The 22,897-nt window shown below is 44.2% G+C and overlaps 1 long non-coding RNA gene across 1 annotated transcript; it reads right to left on the reverse strand.

The window, feature by feature from the left end:
* Nucleotides 1-3,327: 3,327 nt before the first annotated feature.
* On the reverse strand, nucleotides 3,328-14,925 carry LOC119935748. The gene is made up of 3 exons (XR_005453432.1): nucleotides 14,842-14,925; nucleotides 4,176-4,278; nucleotides 3,328-3,945 (listed from the first exon to the last, which is right to left on the reverse strand). It is a non-coding gene; the product is annotated as an uncharacterized LOC119935748 (long non-coding RNA).
* Between the last annotated feature and the right edge of the window lie 7,972 nt (nucleotides 14,926-22,897).

Below are 22,897 nucleotides of genomic sequence, written 5' to 3' on the forward strand. Positions count from 1 at the left end.
CCCTTTCCTCAGGGATTGACGTTGATAGCACGGGGATGGGGAGGGAGATGGTAACTGAGGCACAGAGAATTGAAGTGACTTGTCCACATCCCACGTCGGGCTCCCAGTCTTAAGCCCCGTTTTACAGGTGAGGTAACTGAGGCACAGAGAAGTGAAATGATTTGCCCAAGGTCACACAGCAGATAAGTGATGGAGCTGGGATCAGAACCCAGGGTCCCTGACCCTCAGGCCTGCTTTTTCACTAGGCCACGCTGCTTCTCACTATGGTGAGCTTGGTGACTAATATTAGTTCTAAAATGTACAGGGAGATCTGGGACTGATTGCAGGATCATAAAACAGACACACTTCATTTTGATTCTGCTGACTCACCTATTGAATTGACTTTGAAAAATCCCCCAAATTTACTGGGTCTCTGTAGAGCCCCCACTCTCACCTCCCTTGCTGAGTACCCAAGAAGCCTTTAATTCACCTGTATATATGTATATATGTTTGTACATATTTATTACTCTATTTATTTATTTATTTTACTTGTACATATCTATTCTATTTATTTTATTTTGTTAAGATGTTTGGTTTTGTTCTCTGTCTCCCCCTTCTAGACTGTTATCCCACTGTTGGGTAGGGACTGTCTCTATATGTTGCCAACTTGTACTTCCCAAGCGCTTAGTACAGTGCTCTGCACGCAGTAAGCGCTCAATAAATACGATTGATTGATTGATTGATTGAGAATATCTTGGGCTCTGCCTCCAGGTGGAACAGATCAGACAGAAGGGTCTCGGGGCCAGTGGGACTTAGAACCCAAGTAAATTTCTCTAGACTTTAAGGTCATTATGGGAAGGGAAGTACTACGTGCTCTGCACATAGTAAGCACTCAGTACATACCTTTGATTGATTGGATGTAGTCTTGGCTGTGAACCAATGTCAGACCCCAAGCAGGAGCAGTGGCTGAACTGATTTGACTTGGGATTCCCAAGCCCAGAGTGGCCCACTGCAGAAAGGTGAGGCTAGTGGAAGAGGGTCTATACTAGCCTTTCATAGAGAACTGGGGAGGAGGGAGAGGAGGATGGCAGAAGCTTCTCCACCTGGGAGCCAACAGCTGGGAAAGCCGCTCCGGCCTGCTCTCCAATGAATCACCCCAAGAATTTGAGGAGGTGCCCACGTGCGCCCTTTGGGTAACCCATCCATAGTGGTCCGGGGGGCATTCGCCTCAGTGCAGGTCAGGATGACCAGACCCCTAAAAGCCCCTCTCAGAGGGTGGCCCACTGGCAGCCCTTGACAGGTCTGCTTTGTAGTACCATAAAGAAGTCACTCACACCCGATCCTAAGAGATTTCTCCAAGGGACTCCTGACCCCTGTATACACCCTTGCTCCGAGCCATTATATTCACCTCCCTAGTCAGCGTTAAAGTCTGGCACTTGACAGCCACAGAAATCAGCAGCAGGAGCTACAGATTATTAGTAGTAGTAGTAATAGTAATTCGTTAAGTGCTTACTAGGCGTCATGCACTGTTCTGAGTGCTGAGGTAGATACAAGTTAATCAGGTTGGACACGGTTCCTGTCCCGCATGGGGCTCGCAGTCTAAGTAGAAGGAAGGAGGCTAGGTATTAAAACTAACTTTTTAAAAAAGACTTAAAAGCATTCGCTAACGCTGTCTGAACCAGAGGACAAACCAGCTGTAAGCTAGATGAATGGCCGCCTTAGGAATTGCAGTTTTGGCTAAGTTAGAATCCCTTAGCCATTAGGTTTGCCCCCATTAAAATGCTCTTCGTTTAGTGCTTTTCCATAACAGCGCAATTGGATTTTAATGACAGAATTTCTTACAGTGCCCTAGCTATTTGCAATAGCAATCTGCTTTAGCCACATATGAATCATGAGCAGAGAATGTGCTTTCTGAGCGTTGGGCGTGGACTAGTCCACTAAGCAATCACCGAGAAGAAACACACACAGCTGCTGTGCTTTGCACTGCAGCGAGTTATCGCACAAATAAAGCATCTCATGAACATCATGAGCTCAGAGCAAATCCCAAAAGATGACTTTCTGCCCACTTCACTCTTTGCGGTCTGTCCCTTCCCAAGTAGCTTCACTAAAATCCCTCTAAACCACTCCCAAATTCACGATGAAAAGTTGACATCTATGAACTGAGTGTAAACAAACGATGGATAAACTTCCTAGAAAAATCTCCACTACTCTAAATGGAGACTTTTCTAAACATCCAAAGTCATGTTTACATGTTATCTGCCCAAAATTTGGACTCAGTTCTTCCATAAGAGGCAATACAAAAAATAAAAATAAAACACATGACTTCCAATTTTTTGCCTTAAATACTCTAGGTTGGAGTGAAATCAAACCAATAAGTTGTCTTAATTTTTCCCTCCCAAAATGCCTTTCTATTTGTATTTATATATATACACACACCTATATATCCACAAACATTGCTGCAAAATCTTCTAAATTAATAATTCCTCTAACTTAATAAATGTCACATCTCTGATTAGAATTAGAGTAGATTAGACTAGAATAGTTTAGAATCCAGGTCCTATGACACCCAGGCCCAAGCTCTTTCCACTAGGCCACGCTGCATTACGACTTTCTGTCATGATGCAGAACTGAAATGCGATAGACTCTGGATAGGGTCTTCGCGGGAGCGGCCTGGGAGTTTTCCCAACAGACCGTTCCTGTCAAAATGTGAACAGTTTGCTGTAGCACTGCTACCGGCCTCCTTGGATTCTAGCCTGGGGGACAGTGGAATGGGATGTTAGAACTGAAGAGGATGGGAAACCCTAGAATACCCCAACATTAACACAAACACACAAGCTGAAATCAGAGGTCTTGCATATGTGGCCCTAAAAATGTTTATCTTGTCTGAATGGAGCAACCCTTTCTCTGCGTTACCCCAGCTTTTAGAAAAACACATACATACACACACACACATATCATCATCATCATCTTGAAATCGGTGGTTCTGCGCAAAAGTGGCCTCAGAGGAAAAATAACTGACTAGTATAAAAGACTGGCATTTAGAATAGTTGCTATTTCCAAAAGACAAGACTGTCGGGTCCTAAATGCAAAGGAGACGTCTTTCAATGCCTCATTTTCAGTGACCCATACGATGTAGGCTCCACTTGCTACTAAATGCAAAAATCTAGCACCGTTATACATGGTTGATATGACAGCTAATATAGTACACGAAGATTTATCCTTATATTACTACACTTTAAAGAGACACTAAAGCTAGTAAAATATTCCAAAACTGTACAGTTGCAAAAATCCAATTAAAAATTCACACGCAATTAAACATTCATAATTCATTTATTTAAATATGTGGACCACATTGTATTTTTCCAACTGATTTCCAAGATCTTAAAGCCGGTATTTGGATAGCTTATTCTTCCATTTACAAGAGTATCTTCCTTAACCAACAGCTCGCCTCATTTTTCATAGGCTTGCTCTTATGGCAACATCCCAAAGAGTGGGTTTTCCTGATGATAAATCGATTCTGATACATTGTGACAACGGTATTAAAACTATTGTTGCATTGTACTCTCCCAAGCACTTAGTATAGCGCTCTGCACACAGTAAATACTCAATAAATATGATTGAATGAATAAAACTAAGGCAATCATCCTTTTTCCCCAATAACGCTTCATGATTAAGCTTAAGGCCTTCTCTGTATGACTGACAGCTGAGGGAAATGGGGAAAAAAAATCATTTAACTCTGCAATTACAATTCTAACAGTTCCAGAGTGAACATAGCAGAACTGCCACAGACATTTCTGTCTCTGGATTACTCGTATGCAGGATCAAATAATCAAATGGAAGAAATTTTAAATAAATATGCAGGAGCAAGTTGGTAAGCAAAAATAAATTGTGGGAATGAATAAAGATTGAAGATTCTCAGGAGTGGTTCCCATGGCAGTGTGGGCATGGCACACCCTGAAGTTTTATCTATAAAAAGAAAAAAAGATTAGAAACACTGGGGAGAAAATCCTATACAGTAAATTGTTAAGAGGTAAGGATTTCAGTTTTTAAAATTTTACTTAAGACTAGTTTAACTGTTTACTTTATCCTCCATTTAGGAGGCATCATTGTCACCTTTTAAAAAAAGGTAATTTCTGACAGTTACACAGAAATTAAATGTAAATTAAGCAATCTAAATAAATTATAAATCAACGTACCAGCACTGTCTTCTTTCCGGCACGGTGTGTTTCACCTTCAGGCTCTTCAAAGGTGGGGACTCCTTTTCAAATCCCCAATTTTTCGTGAAGGTCTTCTACCTCCCTGTGGCAACAATATTTTCTAATTAAAACAGTCCTTTTGTGCCACAGGGAGGATTTCTGATGATACAGCAAATACAAAAAGTTTTCACAGCTCAAAATAAAGTTAAACCCTGTCTCCTGACCACAGCCTTCTCATCTGCCTTCTCTCCCATCCCAACCCTCCCCACAAAATTGTTCCATCGCCCAATGTCGCAACCTCCGAACCCTAGACACCTCCACTTATCTCAGACCCAACGTCCCCTCGACTCTGCCCTCTCTGCCATATTCAACTCCCTTGTTCTCTCGTCCCCCGGTCACACGCACATCACCAGTTCTTAGTCCTGGGTCGTCTACACAGCACGCGCCCTCTATTCCTGTGTTTGTGCGGCTGGGCACTTTGGGCAGAAATCCAGGCATCGGACCAACTTCAGGAGCTTCAAATTCACCCTTACCTATTAAACATGGGCCCTCCCTTCTGCTTGACAACATTAATTCCCCTCCCTCGTGATTCCCACGTCCCCTACCCCCATCCACTGCTGCAGACCCGTAACTCTCTCCCCAAAACCCTCAGTGATCATACCTCCCTCACTGCTCGCCTCTTATATCCTTGCCAATTTCTTTGTTGACAAAACTGAAACCATTAGACTTGGGCTCCACTCACTCACCTAGCTCACTCCCACCCGACTGCCTCATCGTTCTGGCAATCTCTCAAGAGGAAATCTGTCTGCTTTCGAAACTGCGCCGCTTCATTTACACTTCTGACCCCATCTCTTCCCATCTTCTCAAAACACTTACCCCAACTCTGCTCTCTTTGACCATCATCTTAACTGCTCACTCTCTGTTGGCACCTTCCCCTCAGCTTTCAAACTCTCTCGTGTCTTCTCGATCTTAAAAAAAAAAACGCTTCCGCACCATCCTGCTATCGTCCTCTCCTCCTCCTTCCATTCCTGTCTAAATTCTCTGAACAGCTTGTATACAGTTGCTGCCTCCATTTCCTCCCCTCTAACTTTCTTCTTGCCTTTATAATCTGGGTTTCCACCCCTTTCACTCCACTGAGACTGCCTTCTTCAAGGTTCACAATAGCCTCCTTCCTGTCAAATCAAACGTATTCTGTGCTAATCCTGCTTGACTTCCCAGCTGCTTTATAACACCATGGCCCAATTCTTTCTTCTAGGAACACTATCTGATCTTGTTTTTTTTCTGATAGTTCTTTTCTGGTTCTCCTTTCACCTCTCTGGCTGAGCAAGCTTAGCCGCTTTTATCAGCTCTTCTGCCTCCCAGCCCCTACCTGTGGTATGCCTCATGGCTCAATTCAGGGTCCCCTTCTCTTCTCAATTTACACTTCCATGGCTTCAACTACCATGCCTAATCATTATTATTAATAATATTATAATAATTGTGGTATTTGTTAAGCGCTTACAATGTGCCAAGCACTGTACCAACCACTGGGGTAGATACAAGATAATCAGGTCCCCTGTGGGGCTCACAGTCCAAGTGAGGGAGGACAGGTACTGAACCCCCATTTTGCAGATGACGGAACTGATGCACAGAGAAGTTAAGTGACTTGCCCAAGGTCACACAACGAACAAGTCATGGAGCCAGGAGTCCTCTGAGTCCCAGACTCATGCTCTTTTCACTAGGCCATGCTGCTTCTCAGCATGGATGAGGATGATTCCCAAATTTATCTCCCTACCCCTTACCTCTCTCCTCTGCAATCTCACATTGACTTCTGCTCTGAGGATACCGCTAGCTGAATGTCCCACCGCTCCCTAACCCCCAGCAAGCTGAAGCTGTCTAAAATTGAACTCATCTCCTTCTCACGAATCCTTTCCTCCACCTCGCTTTCCCATCAAATTCAACAACCCAATCATCCTTCCTGTCTACAAAGTCCACTACACTTTGGCATTTTCTTGGGCCCTACCCTCTCTTTCAACTCCCATTTTCAACTGTCGCCAAATCCTTTCGGTTCTTCCCCCACAACATTTCCAGAATCCGTTCCAATTATGCCGGCCCTGGAACTGGTCTAGTTTCACTACTGCATCGGCCTCCTTGCTGCTCTCCCGGACTCCAATTTCTTCCCTTTCCCGTCCAACCTTCACTCTGCTGCCCAGATCTAAAAGGTACTGCTTCCCTCTTCCCACACCTCAAAAGCCTCCATTAGCTGCCCATTTGACTCCACATTAAGCAAAAACTCCTGACCATTTGCAGTCACATCAGCTCTCTCCCCCTACTTACCCTCGCTCCTCTTCCAGTTTCACACTAGTTTTAACCTTTGTTCCTCTCAGCCGAACCTACTCACTGGGCCTCTCCTTCATCTCTCCAACGGCCGCTCTTGACCATCGTCTTAACTGCTCACTCCCCCTCCATATCCAACAGACCAAAAGCTCTTCTCATCTTCAAAGCCCTTCAAGAGGTCCCGGCTCCTCCAGGAAGCCTTCACCATCTCATCTCAAATCTTCCCATCTTGCTTCTCCCAACTATCCCCTCAGCCTTTCCATGCCACCACTTAAAGTGACTACTTATGTTTATATATTCTACTAGATCTCCTATCTCTGTTGTATCGTTTCCCCCCCCCAAGTGCTTAGTACAGTGCTCTGCACACAGAAAACACTCAGTAACACTGATTGATGGATCTCGTCCGCTGTACTGTTAAAATCCTTGAGGGATCTGGTTTTCTAACTCTTCTGTACTCTCATCAGCCTTCGGTATAGTGCTCTGAACTCAGTAATGCTCAGTAAATGTGATCACAATAACTCTAAGCTTTTCCAAAAATAAACCCAACAGATTTTAATCAAACAATGCAGTTCCCAGTCTAACAAGAGAAAAGCATACCTGGTTGACCAAAGAAAAGGCACTCTTCCTGGTTTGATTCAACTTATCTTGTAAATCTTTAATACCTCTAGGAAATATTTTCAAAACTACTTTTTGGAGCAATGGGCTGTGCACAATTGCCTGGGCTGTCACTGTCACACTGTTCACAAAGACTCCAGTAGTCCAGCAGACCTAATGAGTAACAAGCATTGTGACATACGCCTAGGCTAAGTGAAAACATCTTGCATAAAGAGGGTTTATTAAGTCAATTTACCCATTTTGTTCAAAACTGCATCTGTCAGGAAGACTTTGATGAGAACTGTAGGATATTACCCAATTTTGCATATTATACACACAGATGAGAATTTTTTTAAAAAGTTCCCTTGATATTTTGCCACGTTTATCAAATTTATTCTTGACATTTACTACAGTGCTTCTTGTGTTATCACATTCAGGTCTCTTTTTTCTATTCTGCCAACACATGTATGGATGATAGAAATTAGTAATGTTTTTTTAAAAAAAAGGGCCATAGAAATATTTTTTTTTCCAAATCCACCCACTGCTCACTACATCCCACTCCTAAATCTCGACCTCCCTTCATCCCCTTGTACTTGACTTCTATACAGAGTGCCATGGGAGGTTTGTACAATGAGTCGGGGCCCGAAGAACCAATCCCAGCCCTAACGTGGCTTTGGTGCCATCGGAAAGTTGGAGAAGTGGACCTTCTGGTCCCCAGGCGATTGGCAATAGCAGAATGGCTTTAAATAACAGCACAAAGTTCATAATATTGAAGTGAGACTGTAACTGGCTTTTTCCTCAGCTGCTGGGTCCCTCTTGGCAAACCCCAAGTGTCTCTCTAGGTTGGAGCAAGGTCTTCCAACAGTGATATTTAGAGCACTGGATAAAAATCCACCAGCTACGAGTCCCATGGCTATGGGGCTAGATCAGTCTGATACCAAAGCCAACCCCAGTTAGCTTTGGGTGAGCTCCGACATCCTCCTATTGTCCAAGTGCAAGCTAGGCAGATGGAGACGAAGGGAGTGAGAGGAAGGGGATGAGAGAAAAGGGGCTGAATGCATGGATGGTTTTTGCTTTGGAGAACGTTTACTAAAGTAGACACCCTGCATATTTTGTAGGCCGCCAGAGCCATTGAAAGAGAATGCATCCTCTTCAAGATGTCGGTTCTGCCACAGTTGCTAACTTTAAAATTCAAGCTTTGAAGTGGTCAACCCCTATAATTGGCTTGGGCTAAACGTGCGGGGAGATGATGGAAGTTAGAGCCCAAAATCCAACTCATGCAGGAATCTAATGTGGATCCCCCAACAGGCACCCTGCTATTCTGGCCAAGCAAAAGATTCTGGTGGTGGGACTGTAACACATTGATGAATGCTGGTTTTCAAAGCTAAAGCAAGTAAAAAGCATACAGAGTAGGATTTGATATCACACACAAACTCAGAATTTCCAAATGGATACTTCCATAATTGCAAGTTGAAATATTCAAATTACAATTTCAAGGCAAGAAAGTATATTTAGGATCAGATACTACTATTTCAAAAGAGTGGCACTGTTTAGTTCAAGTGAATCTATTATTGCAACCGAAAGACGATGAAACGTACTGTAGAGTTGCGCTGGTTAGGCTAAAACTATCTAGATGACTTGTTCATTCCCCAGAGATAAAAAGAATATGAAATTTACTTTAAAAAATGAGGTACTAATTACCCTCTCAAACTCAAAGAGTTATATGATGCAATCAGAAGCAGCACTCATTCTTCCTTGCCACTGGTCCCACAGCACACTGATCATGCTCACTAGAACCTAGCACACCACATCACAGCATGTAAGAAAATAGCCTTAAACTAAAAACGAACTCGGCATAAAGACAGAAGTATCTCATAGTCCCAGTTACAAGCCATGTTTCAGGGAGTTCTGGGTCCAAAGTGGCTCCTTCTATATCTGTAGTCACCTCCTAGTCCATGATTGCCAGTAATAATTAAACTGCCATTATCCTACTGTCCTTCCAAAACAAGAATAACTAAACCTGAATCATTCAAGGAACATTCAGTACTGATTCCTAAACCGGCATCGCATCTTGACCACTCTAGACTGGGGTTTAGAAACGCAAGAAAAGGAGGGGAAAAAAAACAACCTGTTCTTATTTGAGCATGCTGAGCTTTCACTGGTGAATATATGACTACAGAGGAGAAAGTGGATAGGCAAGTAGACAGTGTTCAGGTCAATGTGGAATGTTTGATGCAGAGAATTTATGAAGAAAAGAGAGTGCTTTGGGTTTACCTAAAAGCTAGATTTGTGCTATCACTTTTATCATGCATTGTCTAGATTATCCCTTGAAGAGTTAGCACAGCTCTACTTCCCACCACCTTATGCAGCACTAGTTGAACAGCACAGTGGGAACATCCAAGACGTACAAGAGAAGACTTAATCCTGAACCTCCTGTTTTCATTTCCTTAAACGCAAATACAATAATTTCAAATTGCAGTCGGTTACTTTTAATTTAAGTCATCACAAGACATGACTACAGCCCTACCATGGGAAAACTATAAAACAGGTATCAGATTAAATTCTGCTACAGCAAATTCACCCACTTCTATTATGTAAAGGTTGCATCCACACGAAACCCTACTTTAAAGAACGTCTGTACTATAGTACTCGCCCCTTCCAAAGCCATGTGCATGCACACAATTTGCTTCTCCCGAAACAGCTGTACTCAAATAGGCAAGCATTGTCAGACAAACATTTCCTAACGATCATCTAGCCAAAAGGCATAGTGGAAAAACGTGCTATGCTAGAACTGGGTGTACCTTCTGTTCATATTTATGTCTTAAGTTTTAGAACAAATTAAGTAGCACATTTATTCAGCCTTTAACACACTTAACGGCTGCACCGGACTCTTTAAATAGAAAGGAATTAAGACCCAGATTAGCTGACCTCGAAACTGATCTACGTTAGCTAAAATTCTTATACGGTAACATGAGCACAGTTGGGCCAGAACTGGAATTAGCAGGTTAGGTGAACTTTCAGAGTAATTTTTCTGAGGGAGGTGAATGCAGAGTTACACAATGACAGCACGTCACGTTAATATCTATAAAAGCCATCACAAAACATCACCTTTTACCCAAACTCCCCTATCTTACTTTCCAAAGTCGAAATGGTTCCAAATGTTTTGTAACACTGCCCTACTGAGAGAAAACTGAGGGAGAGAAAACTGGCGGCGGGGGAGGTGGGGGTGTAGTGGGGTGGGGGGAGGAGTAATGAATCGCAGGTGATATTCAAACCAATTTCTTCCAGTTAATAAAACCTGACAATCTGGGATTACGGTTTTCATCCTAAAGATTCAGAAATTAGTCATATTAATCTTCACTCGCCCTTGAAAACTCCAGAAAGAGCAACCACATTCCCTGTGCGACTGGAAAGGAGAACTTCCTTCTGCTCCTCATTTTCTTGAGGCCTGGAAAAGCGCTTGGCTGCCTCCTGAAGCCACGTTCCTTCTGTGCAGCACCATGTAACAAATACATCCCCTGGCATCTTAGAAGCCTAAAATAGGCTTAGACCTGCTCCCATGTTTGGAATCCCATCAGCCTGTGAACTGGGTCAGGCTGGGCAAAGAGTCATCTAAAACTTGGTCTCGACTGGGCCAGATTCAAGCTGCACCTGCCAATCTCCTCTAAATCGCCTCGCTCCACCACGAAGAGCCGAGAGGCTCCTTTAACACAGGATGAGTGGCGCGCTACAACGCATTCCGAAATGTGCAGGATCCGTGTCTTCAGATGCGCTGCAGCTCACTACCATTTTTCGCTCCTCTAGCTTCTCATTAAAATATCTCCCAGGTCCATCCTGTGGAAGGCCAGATGTTTTGGGGGAGGAAGAAGAGGGCTGAGGTTCTCTTTCTCTGCCGAGAGACAGGGGGTTGGAAAAGAGAGGGGTGGAAAAGAGCGGTGGGGATCTAGTATAGGAGGTTTTGGAAAGCCTGTCTGACCGGAATATATTTAAAGGCATTGCCCTCAGTTTACAAATCTTCCAATGCCTTTAGGGTTGTTTTGGGGGGGGTCTTTGATTGTTTTGTTTTTAAGTTACAGTTCAGTTGGGCTGGACCCTGAAATGTCCAATGTCAAAGGCGCTTGGGTCAAAAACTCAGACAGGAATACTCCAAAATCTAAAATTTAGGTCTCTATACGATCTTCGGTCCATATTTGGTGTGATCCAAATAAAATCTCAAGCTACAGGGTAAAGCGTTATAGAACACACACTGGAGAACACTGTGGAGGGGGCCAGTACCGGCACAAGCTTATTGACTCGGAAAGCCACCCTTGGTCATGCTTCAAATTGGGTTGTGTGGCCTTAGCTGAACTGCTGCGGAGAAGCAGAGAGAGTTAAGATCTCCCACCTGTTGCAGGCAGTTAGGGCACCTCTCTATGATTTACTACATCCCAATCCCCCGGCTCCTAGGGAGGGGCAAAGGACCCATCAGCTTTAGAATATTCAAGGGCAGTCTATTTTGGCAAGATTTTTCAGACATTCTAAAGAAACTGAGCCTTCTGGCTAATCCACTTGGACATTTTTATCTAAAATCCACACCTCTGTTAGAAGGAAATCTGGCAATACATTTATTACTCCTTTCGTTTTCACTAATGCTTCTGAAATCGTCTTTCCCTGTAAGTCTGACCAAATCTTTAATTAACCCCTTTTCCAGATTTCCTCTCTCACACAGACTTCAAGCCTCTATTTAGGTGGCAAGGAAATTTCCCATTCTTTCATTCCTTCACTCAACCATATTTACTGAGCGCTTACTGTGTGCAGAGCACTGAACTAAGCACTGGGGAAAGTACAATACAATAATCAACAGTGACATTCCCTGCCCACAATGAGGTCACAGTCTAGCATAGGGGATCTTATTACCCTTTGCCATTTACTTTCACCCGTATCCCCAGCCAGTCGTTCACTGCATTTCTTCTGCCCATTCCTGTGTTTAAGATCTCTTCTGCGATGTCCACACCTCGGCCACAGCCTGCCCCATCATGTACCCCAAAATAACATTCCACAGGAACGTCAACCATTTTTCCAATCACTTCAGTCATGAGGCCAGGAATTCTACTTAGTTGTCAATTCATGATGTCCTGATCTAGCCCAGCATGCGCCCTATACTCTTAGTTTGAAACAGTATTATAAAAGCACAAAGTTAAGCATCTCCTCTGTTTCTTTGACTGTGAAAAAAAACTAGTCATCAACACTTTACTGTTCTTCTGCCAGTCCCAATCACAATCATTATTTCATTTTTCTTGGTTTTACAATGCAACTTAAATGTCATTCAAATAGAAACATGCAGGCCCAAAAATACAGTATGTTTTCCATCACCTAGATACTTCAGGCTATGGAGGATTGGAGTCACGGTATATTTTGGGGGGCCTAAAATTAGCCAGATAGTTTTCTTGTATAAATCTAGAGATCGCAGCTTAACGTCACCACCTAATCAATACATCATTATTTGATTCCATCAGCAACAGCAACATGAGCCCTAAAAATAACAACAACTGTGGTATTCATCAAGCTATTACTCTGTGCCAAGCACTACTCAGCATGGGGAGGAGAGGGGGTAGATACAGGATAATCAGGTTGGACACAGTTCCTATGCCACGTGGGGCTCAAAGTTTAAGGAAGAAGAAAAACAGGTACTGAATCTACATTTTACAGATGAGAAAACTGAGGCACGAGAAGTTAAGAAACTTGCCCAAAGTCACACAGCAACCAAAAGAGGAGCTGGGATTAGAACTCAAGTCCTCCGATGCCCAGGTCGGGTGCTCTTTCCACTAGGCCACATAGCTTTTCTAGCCTCCACAGACCACCTTTTTATTATTAAGCATTTTCTGTGTGCCAAGCACTGTTCTAAGCACTAGGGTAGATACAAGTTACTCATGTCAGACACAGTTCCTGTCCCACGCAGCGCTCACAATCAAAGTAGGTGGGAGAAAAGGTACTGAATCCTTGTTTTACAGATGAAGTAACTGAGGGCACAGAGAAGTTAAGTGACTTACCCAAGGTCACACGGCAGGCAGGAGGCACAGCCAGGGTTAGAACTCGGGTCCTCTGACTCTTGGGCCTCACTGCTTTAAGCTCCCAAGCTCCAGACTCACTCTACGGGAGGGGAGCCCCACCTCCACGTTACCGACGTTCCCACTGGCCCCTGAGCCAGCCCAGGAAGGAATCAAACAAGGAGTAACTTTTAACTGTTAGAACATCGTGACCCCTATTATAGTAAATACTAAATACTATGGTATTTGTTAAGTACTTACTATGTGTCTAGCACTATTCAAAGCGCTGGGGTAGACAGGCATGAATCAGGTCAGACACAGTCCCCGTCCTCGATATGGGGGTCACAGTCTAAGTTCTTGCTGCTTCTTCACAATTCACTGATGCCTGCACTGATCAATATTTATTCTGATGGTTTTGACACCTGTCCACATGTTTTGTTTTGTTGTCTGTCTCCCCCTTCTAGACTGTGAGCCCGTTGTTGGGTGGGACCGCCTCTATATGTTGCCGACTTGTAAAGTTGATCACCTTGTATCTTTTCCAGCGCTTAGAACAGTGCTTTGCACATAGTAAGTGCTTAACAAATTATTAATTATTATTATTTCTAGACTGTGAGCCCGTTGTTCGGTAGGGACCGTCTCTATATGTTGCCGACTTGTAATTCCCAAGCGATTAGTACAGTGCTCTGCACACAGTAAGCGCTCAATAAATTCATTCACTCGTATTTATTGAGAGCTTACTGTGTGCAAAGCACTGTACTAAGCGCTTAGCACTGTACTAATTGCTTATATGTTTGAATGAATGAATGAAGTACAAGGGAGAAAAGATATGGAAACGACCGTGGTCTGAGGTGGGAAGAGCTGGAAATCTTGTTGCTCCTATATTATTTACTGTTGTCCATGTCTTTTATTTTTGTTTCATCTTTCCTTATATGCCTATCTTCAAACTTTTCTTATCTATAAAATGGGGATAATACCTACTTTTCTTACCTCACGAGGATGTTGTGAGAGTAAAATGAATAACAAAAAGCCTATATGAATTCAAGGTGTTACTAAAGGAATATCCTAAAAAATGACCAAAGTGTCTCGATTAAAATAACAGTAACGATCATTCTTATAATAATGGTATTTTTTAAGCGCTTACTATGTGGCAGGCACTGTACTAAGTGCTGGGATAGATTACGCTTATAGGTTAAGAGAAGAATTTAAGTGACTTGCCCAAGGTCCCACAGCAGGGATTAGAACCCAGATCCTCCAATTCCCAGGCCTGTGTTCTTTCTACTAGGTCACGCTGTTTCACAAAGGAATATATTCCCCGATTATGCCATTAATATTAAACTTGTTGCCTAAACTACCAATGTAGCTGCTCCACAGCCGAAACTAGTACATCATATTCATTGCTTTTTTTCTGATATCATCCTTGTCACCTAACCTAACCCTCACAAGGAAGTTCAGGGGTGTGGGTAGGGAGCTTATCTACCACCTCCGTTGTACTGTACTCTCCCCAGTGCTTAGCCCAGTACTCTGCACACAGTAAGCACTCAATAAATACCACCAATGATGATATCCTAAGAGCATATGAAAGTTGGCAAGCACATCCATAAAGTCTCAACTTCTTGGAAGAAAGCAATCTGCGCATTATTTTAGTACTGTTCATCTGAGGATAATAGTGGTGACCACCCAGTAAGGAGAAACTTGCAAATGACAAAAAAAAAAAAGTTTTCCAGGTCTACCTGATTCCACAGTCTCGGTTTCAATTTCTTGTTCTTCCGCCACATCTTGCATCATATAAGTCTCATCATCGTAAACTAGGACTTGGGCTGCATACCCCTGCTCTAGTCTAGCACTCGGGACTGGCTCCACAATCACCGCTGGGTATTCGGAAACCCGGTCATCATCCTGCAAGTGTAAACGATAATTGCTTTCAATCAGATGTTTCGGCCACCAAAACCGCTAAGTCATAAATAATCGCCACTGCCTTAATATCATTTTGAATAGTTTTAGAGCTTTTCGGACTGGCCTGGGAAGAAACCGTGAGAAAAACCGGTGGCCTCTCAGATGCAGACTGCCTAAGCAGGAGCACTGCATTCCCAACCTCGCTTTGTGCCTCAGTCGTCCTTATTCAAGACAGGAACACTGACATTTTTGAAAGGATATTTCTCCTGCAAGGCTCCACAGACCTTTTCCCCGGCAAAAAGAAAACGGTTGGCAGATAGCCTTGCCACCACCTCAAATTCCACAACTAAAAGAGAACTTCAGCTTTACAGAACATTTGGTGTCAGTTTCATTTTTTAATGAAATTTCAATGTTCTAAAAACATGTCTTTCAAGAAGTTTTAAACACAACCACAAGTGCTAGGAGCCAAAGATTTTTCCAACTGTAGAGTATTGGAAAGATATGAAATGAGAAAAGCAGAGGAGGGAGGGAACAAATGAAATATGAAGCTATGAAAGTTACTTGGGCCTTCTAACTCTACCTTTGTGAGACAGCATGGGACAACCTGATAACCTTGTATCTACTCCAGAGCTTGGAACAGTGCTTTGCACATAGTAAGCGCTTTAACAAATGCTATCATTATTATTATTACCTCCAAAAAGTGGGATTTATGCTCACTTTACATAGTCCAAATGCAAATCTTTATGACCTATGACATCCAATGACCCCCTTTTTAAACAGCATTTGTGTCCCAAAATAGAAACATCTAATAGATAAGAATGCTTGGGAGGGAGGATAAAGGGGAGAGGGGAGGGAAAACTGAACAACTTAGAAGAGATGCTCAGATTTCTTCCAAAGATGCACTCAATTCTCCCATAATGAAGATATTCCCTAATGGGGAACGTTCATCCAAACAAACAAGCCTGTCTAGATATGGTAAAATCACCCTGTGGGAAGAAATGGTTTGTACACATGTGCCATGTCTGAAGAGCTGAGCTCTCGGGAACAAGTTTTCCTTAATGTAGGGTTTGTAAGAACTCAACTGCTGCATTACAGAATTATTATGAAAATAATAATATAATAAAGGTATTTGATAAGCACTTTCTAAGCACCAAGCCCTGCACCAAGCCCTGAACTCAAACCCAAAGGAGATACAAGACAATCAGGCTGGACACAGTCCCTGTCCCACATGGGGCTTTACAGTCAAATTAGACATATTTAGATAACTTACCAAGTGCAAGTTAATTCTAAAACTACCCTTCCCAAAATATTAGGTTGTACTATACGGCTAGGGCTCCAATTTTATATTTGAAAAACTACTCTTTAGGGAATTTATCATACAACCATTACACTGGAGTTACATCCCCAGACTTAAGTCTCGCTCCCCATTGACATTTTTCTCCAAGTGTATACTGAATAGTTTAGAGCATAGGTGCTTTGATGCCCGACAGACACACTGAATCAAGTTTTCAGTACATAATTCTCCCCTTTATTCGACTTGAGCCAGAATATGTATACTCTCAAGTCAACATCAATACTCCCGCTGTGAATAAGGTCACACAGCAGAGTCTTCTAGACTGTGAGCCCACTGTTGGGTAGGGACCATCTCTATATGTTGCCAACTTGTACTTCCTAAGCGCTTAGTACAGTGCTCTGCACACAGTAAGCACTCAATAAATACAATTGAATGAATGAATGAATAAGTTCAGTAACGAGCTTTTCATATCAAAATATAGATGCAATTTAAATAAACTGAATTTCTAACCTCCTGATTTTCTACTCCGTTGCTGGAAAACACCAAAACGGAGCCTTCGCTGTCTACCATTGCCGATGTCACTGTACATTCCCTCTGGGGGGCTTTAGGAGCTGACATCAACGTAAGTAAAGCTTCATGGATAATTAGCAGTTCTTAACACCAAGAGGAGAGCTTGAGTACAGTGTGAATCCCCAGATCCACTCTTCTTAATGCTGTTAGCAAAGGAGTCTGAAAAATAGAAAACATTTGGAGAAAATGGTTATTCATTCATTCATTCAATCGTATTTATTGAGCGCTTACTGTGTGCAGAGCACTGTACTGAGTGCTTGGGAAGTACAAGTTGGTAACATATAGAGACGGTCCCTACCCAACAGCGGGCTCACAGTCTAGAAGGGGGAGACAGCAAAACATATCAATGAAATAGAATAAATAGAATAAATATGTACAAGTAAAATAGAGTAATAAATATGTACAAACATATATATATATATATACATATGTGTATATATATATACAGGTGTTGTGGGGAGATGAAGGAGGTAAGGCGGGGGGGATGGGGAGGGGGAGGAGGGGGAGAGGAAGGAGGGGGTTCAGTCTGGGAAGGCCTCCTGGAGGAGGTGAGCTCTCAGTAGGGTTTTGAAGGGAGGAAGAGAGCTAGATTGGCGGATTTTCGGAGGGAGGGCATTCCAGGCCAGGGGGAGGACGTGGGCCGGGAGTCGACGGCGGGACAGGTGAGAACGAGGCCCAGTGAGGAGGTTAGTGGCAGAGGAGCGGAGGGTGCGGGCTGGGCTGGAGAAGGAAAGAAGGGAGGTGAGGTAAGAGGGGGCGAGGTGATGGACAGCCTTGAAGCCGAGAGTGAGAAGTTTTTGGCTGATGCGTAGGTTGATTGGTAGCCACTAGAGAATTTTGAGGAGGGGAGTGACATGCCCAGGGCGTTTCTGCACAGAGACGATCCGGGCAGAATCCAGACACGGAATTCTGTGTCATAAAAACACAGAAATACTGTCAACTATTTCAACAGCCCGCAAAGGGGCAAAGTTGATAGTATTCACTAGCTCATTAATAACTACACTTAAATGTCAAAAGAGGGCACCAACGACCATTCTACTTCTGACTTCATGAGCGAAAGTATTTCTTATGGGATTTCTACACTGTACATGCCTTCTTTGTAAAATTTGTTCAAAATAACTTAAGGCCACAATTTAATGACTGAGGAATAAAGCATAAACTCTTTCCCTTTAAATAATGGTAGATTTTTCAGTTATCTCAGTCTTGGGGGGGAGAAAAAAAACTTCTATATTTCTTCTCGAGTGCTTGAAATCTGAGTTTTGCCGGATAAGGAACGCTCTTTGCAGTTAGCTAACTTCAGACAAGTGTCACCTGCCCAGTTTTGGAAAAAAAGATGAATTAAACATTAATATGCTTTAATTTCCTGGCTCTTCTTTTCTCTTCCTATACTATAAAGCAATTTTGTTTAGGAAATTTCTATACTACGCTCTCAAATACAACAGTTCAGAAACAAGTGGGTTTGGAAATGTGTGTGGTCATTTCATTCTCTGTCCAAGCATTTTTCAAAACCAAAACACTTCTTCCACTAAGCGGAGGAAACTAAAATGATTTCAAAGTGATTTGGCTCAAACTGCTGAAATGATTTTCATTCACACGCGTGGTCCAGTGGTTAGTTAGAGCACAGGCCTGGATGTCAAGAAGGACCTAGGTTCTAATCCTGCCTCCGCAACTTCTCTGCTGTGTGACCTTGGGCAAATCACTTAACTTCTCTCTGACTCAGATACCCGAGCTGTAAAACGGGGATTAAGACTGTGAGCTCCATGTGGGACATGGACGGTTTCCACCCTGATTACCTTGTATCTACCCCAGTGCTTAGAACAGTGCCTGGCACATAATAAGCACTTAATAAATATCATTAAAAAATGTGCTTATTGTGAGCAAAGAACATGTTCACCAACTCCGTTTTACTGTACTCTCCCAAGCGCTTAGTACAGTGCTCTGCACACAGTAAGCGCTCAATAAATACGATTGAATGAATGAATGAAAATACCGTTGATTGACTGACATGCCAAAACAGGCATCGGTATAAAATTCTTTTTTAAACCAAATTTCTATATGATTGATGGGTACTTGCTTTTAAGAGTTAAAAGCAAACGACGAAGTTATTTAATTATGGTGATACTAGGTTCATAAGTATAGTCGGTATAGGAGGCTGAAGCAGTAGTCAAGGTGGGATAAGACAAGGGTTTGGGTCCAACTTGTACTTCCCAAGCGCTTAGTACAGTGCTCTACACACAGTAAGCGCTCAATAAATACGATTGGATGAATGAATGAACACGGTAGCAGTTTGAATGGAGAGGAATGGGTAGATCTTTTAGACTGTGAGCCCACTGTTGGGTAGGGACTGCCTCTATATGTTGCCAACTTGTACTTCCCAAGTGCTTAGTACAGTGCTCTGCACACAGTAAGCGCTCAATAAATACAATTGATTGATTGATTCTAGAGATGTGGAGGTAGAACCAACAGGATTTCGTGACAGACTGAATATGTGGGTTGAATGGCAAAGATGAGTCGAGACTAATGCCAAGGATAAGGGCTTGTGAGTCCGGTGGTGGTGTCTACAGAGGTAGGAGAGACAAGGGAAGGACAGGGTTCGGGTGGGATGATGATGAGTTCAGTTTTGGACATGTTAAGTTTGAGGTGCCTGAAGAGTATCCAAATAAAGATGTTCTGAAGGCAGGAGTAAATGAGAGACTGGAGAGAATGAAAAAGGTCAGGGACTGGAGAAGTAGATTTGGGAATGATCCACGTAGAGAAATAGTTGAAGCTGCGGGAGCAAATGAGTTTTCCAAGGGAGTGGTGTAGATGGAGGCTTTGTGGCAGGAGTGAAATTTAAAAAAAAATTTCTTGTCGGAACCACCATATCACCTGCCGCAGAGCAGTTTGTGAAGATGGCGGGGTCAGGGGGTGGGAGCGCAGTGGAGTGAGAGATTTAAAACTACCCCAAGACAAGTGATGATGATCTGACAGATTGAAAACTCCCCAGTGAGTTGTACAACCCTTGGAGGCAGGGATTGTGTCTTCCAACTCTACTGGACTTTCCCAAGTGCTGAATATAGTGCTCTGCACCCAGAGAGCACTCAATAAATACCACCGATGGATGGATGATAGCATCAGGGATGCCAGATGAACCTCGGCCCTAAATTCTTAGGCTCGAGACCCTTCCTAGAGGAACTGAGGAAAATGCCGGTGACTTGAGCAGGGTCCCCACCCTTTCTTGTCCCTTTCAGCCACGTTCCCACTGGGGCACGGAGTGCGGCTGCCGCATGCTGCAAAGCGCTTTGTGCAACCTTCAGCACTCAAGACTAGAACCCAGGCCTCCTGATTCCCAGAGCAGCACTGGACCAACAGCAGGGCTACAAAGGACTTAAAAGCAAACGAAAACTCTTTGACTTTCCAGCTATTCCTGCCCGATGTCCTTTAGGGTTTTATTCCTGGCCTGTTGGGATGAAACTTCTCTGCCACCCAGTCCAATGTGCATCTCTGGGAGCTTCAGGCTATGTGCACTGCCACGGCTCCTTGGCTTAGAGTAACACGAACCCTCCCTGACCTAGAGGCCACGGAGAGTCCACTGAAGGGGCAGGGAGACAGCGTGGGCTTAGGACTCAGAAGCCCTAAGATTCTCCACCACCTGGCTGCTGGGCAACCTTGGGCAAGTCACTTCACTTCTCTGGGCCTCAGTTCCCTCATCTATAAAATGGGGATTAAGACTGTGAGCCCCATGGGGGGCATGGACTGTGTCCAACCTGATTAGCCTGTTTCTATCTCAGTGCTTATTATTGTGCCTGGCATATAGTAAGTGTACGCTCATTAGGAGCAGGGACTGTGTCTGCTAATTCTGTGGTATTGTGCTCCCTCAAAGCACTTGGTCCCGTGCTCTGTAATCTGTACTGATGTAACCAAGGAATGAACTGATATGAGGTAGCTAACAACCACCAGCTACCCAGGATGCTCCCAGTTGGTTTGTGCTTTACCCCACACCCTGCAGCCTACAAATTGAAAAACCGTGAGGGGAGAGATCCTCCCGCCCTGAGAAACTTCTCTAGGGGCCAGGTGTGAAGAAAGGATTTAGCCCAGGTACATGCCGGGGGGGGGGGGGGGGGGGGGGGAGAAGGTGGTCATCAAAGGGTTAAGGGGAGAAGCAGGAGGGGAAAGCCTTCACCCGGCCCATGGTTGAATCTCACCCTCGGCTTCAAGGCTGTCCATCCCCTCGCCCCCTCCTACCTCACCTCCCTTCTCTCCTTCTCCAGCCCAGCCCGCACCCTCCGCTCCTCTGCCGCTAACCTCCTCACCGTACCTCATTCTCGCCTGTCCCGCCGTCGTCCCCCGGCCCACATCCTTCCCCTGGCCCGGAATGCCCTCCCTCCACACATCCGCCAAGCTAGCTCTCTTCCTCCCCTCAAAGCCCTACTGAGAGCTCACCTCCTCCAAGAGGCCTTCCCAGACTGAGCCCCCTTTTTCCTCTCCTCCTCCCCATCCCCCCGCCCTACCTCCTTCCCCTCCCCACGGCACCTGTATACATGTTTGTACCGATTTATCACTCTATTTATTTTACTTGTACATATTTACTATTCTGTTTATTTTGTTAATGATGGGCATTTGGCTTTAATTCTATTTCTTCTGACTTGACACCTGTCCACATGTTTTGTTTTGTTGTCTGTCTGTTGTTGGGTAGGGACCGTCTCTATATGTTGCCAACTTGTCCTTCCCAAGCGCTCAGTACAGTGCTCTGCACACAGTAAGCGCTCAATAAATACGATTGAATGAATCAAGACAGTCCACGAACAGGCCCTTAGGGCCATTTGAGGGGACCCACTCTGGACTCCCATTCCAAGCTCGCTCCCAACAGCCCCCCGGGGAAAGAAAGACAGTGGGCAAGGAAAGCAGCAGAGAAATAAGTTCACCGATGGAATATCCAACCATCTGCACGTACAAGTTGGCTATAAGGCCCTTGAGGAGCAGTGTGTACATGGGCCAGACAAGAGCCAGGTGGGACTCGTTGCCCATCCCCAAGGGCTGGCCAGCTGGGCCTCGCTGAGCCTCAGTACCCCGGGCACGTACTGGGGCAAGCCTTCATCTCAGAGGCAGACCAGTAAAACCAGCAGCCGGTTGCCACCCTGAGACTGTTGAGATGGCCGCTAAAGAGTGGACGGGCTTTCTCCCCGTGCCCCGCCCGGGACGGTTCGTTTCAAAATCATTTCTTCCAGAATGGCTACGCCGACACTTGTTTCACCAGAACCAGCCCAGCTTACGTTCACCTCTGCTCAGTGCTACCTTCAGACATCACACAGTAAGCGCTCGATAAATACGACTGAATGAATAAATACGATCGAGAGAATGAAAGAGTAGAACCGGACGGGTGCCTGAGGATCCTTTCCAGTCCTCGACCCTGCAGAAATGTAGCGAACGGCAGGCTACTTCGTTGGCGAGCCCACTGGCCCGATTGTCGACGCCCCTCCAATTCCCCAGCACTGTAGTCGGTGACTTTTCAGGCGCAGCAGATTTTGCTGTTGGAGCGGGCGGCACTTGCACCCGAAATCCAATTCCATCGGCAGGACGCGTGAACGGGCGGGGGTGCCACGAATCAACCAGAACTTGTCCTTCCCAAGCGCTTAGTCCAGTGCTGTGCACACAGTAAGCGCTCAATAAATATGATTATGTATATATGCTTGTACATATTTGTTACTCTATTTATTTATTTTACTTGTACATATCTATTCTATTTATTTTATTTTGTTAGTATGTTCGGTTTTGTTCTCTGTCTCCCCCTTTTAGACTGTGAGCCCACTGTTGGGTAGGGACTGTCTCTATATATTGCCAACTTGTACTTCCCAAGCGCTTAGTACAGTGCTCTGCACACAGTAAGCGCTCAATAAATACGATTGATGATGATGATGAATGAATGAATGAATGAATGAATGAACGAACCAGAAAGGGGGGCACCAACACCCACTGGTGAAATGAGGACCCCTCCTCCCCCTCCCCATCCCCCCGCCTTACCTCCTTCCCCTCCCCACACCACCTGTATA

Source organism: Tachyglossus aculeatus, chromosome 12, assembly GCF_015852505.1.
Source record: "Tachyglossus aculeatus isolate mTacAcu1 chromosome 12, mTacAcu1.pri, whole genome shotgun sequence".
NCBI classification, from domain to species: domain Eukaryota; kingdom Metazoa; phylum Chordata; class Mammalia; order Monotremata; family Tachyglossidae; genus Tachyglossus; species Tachyglossus aculeatus.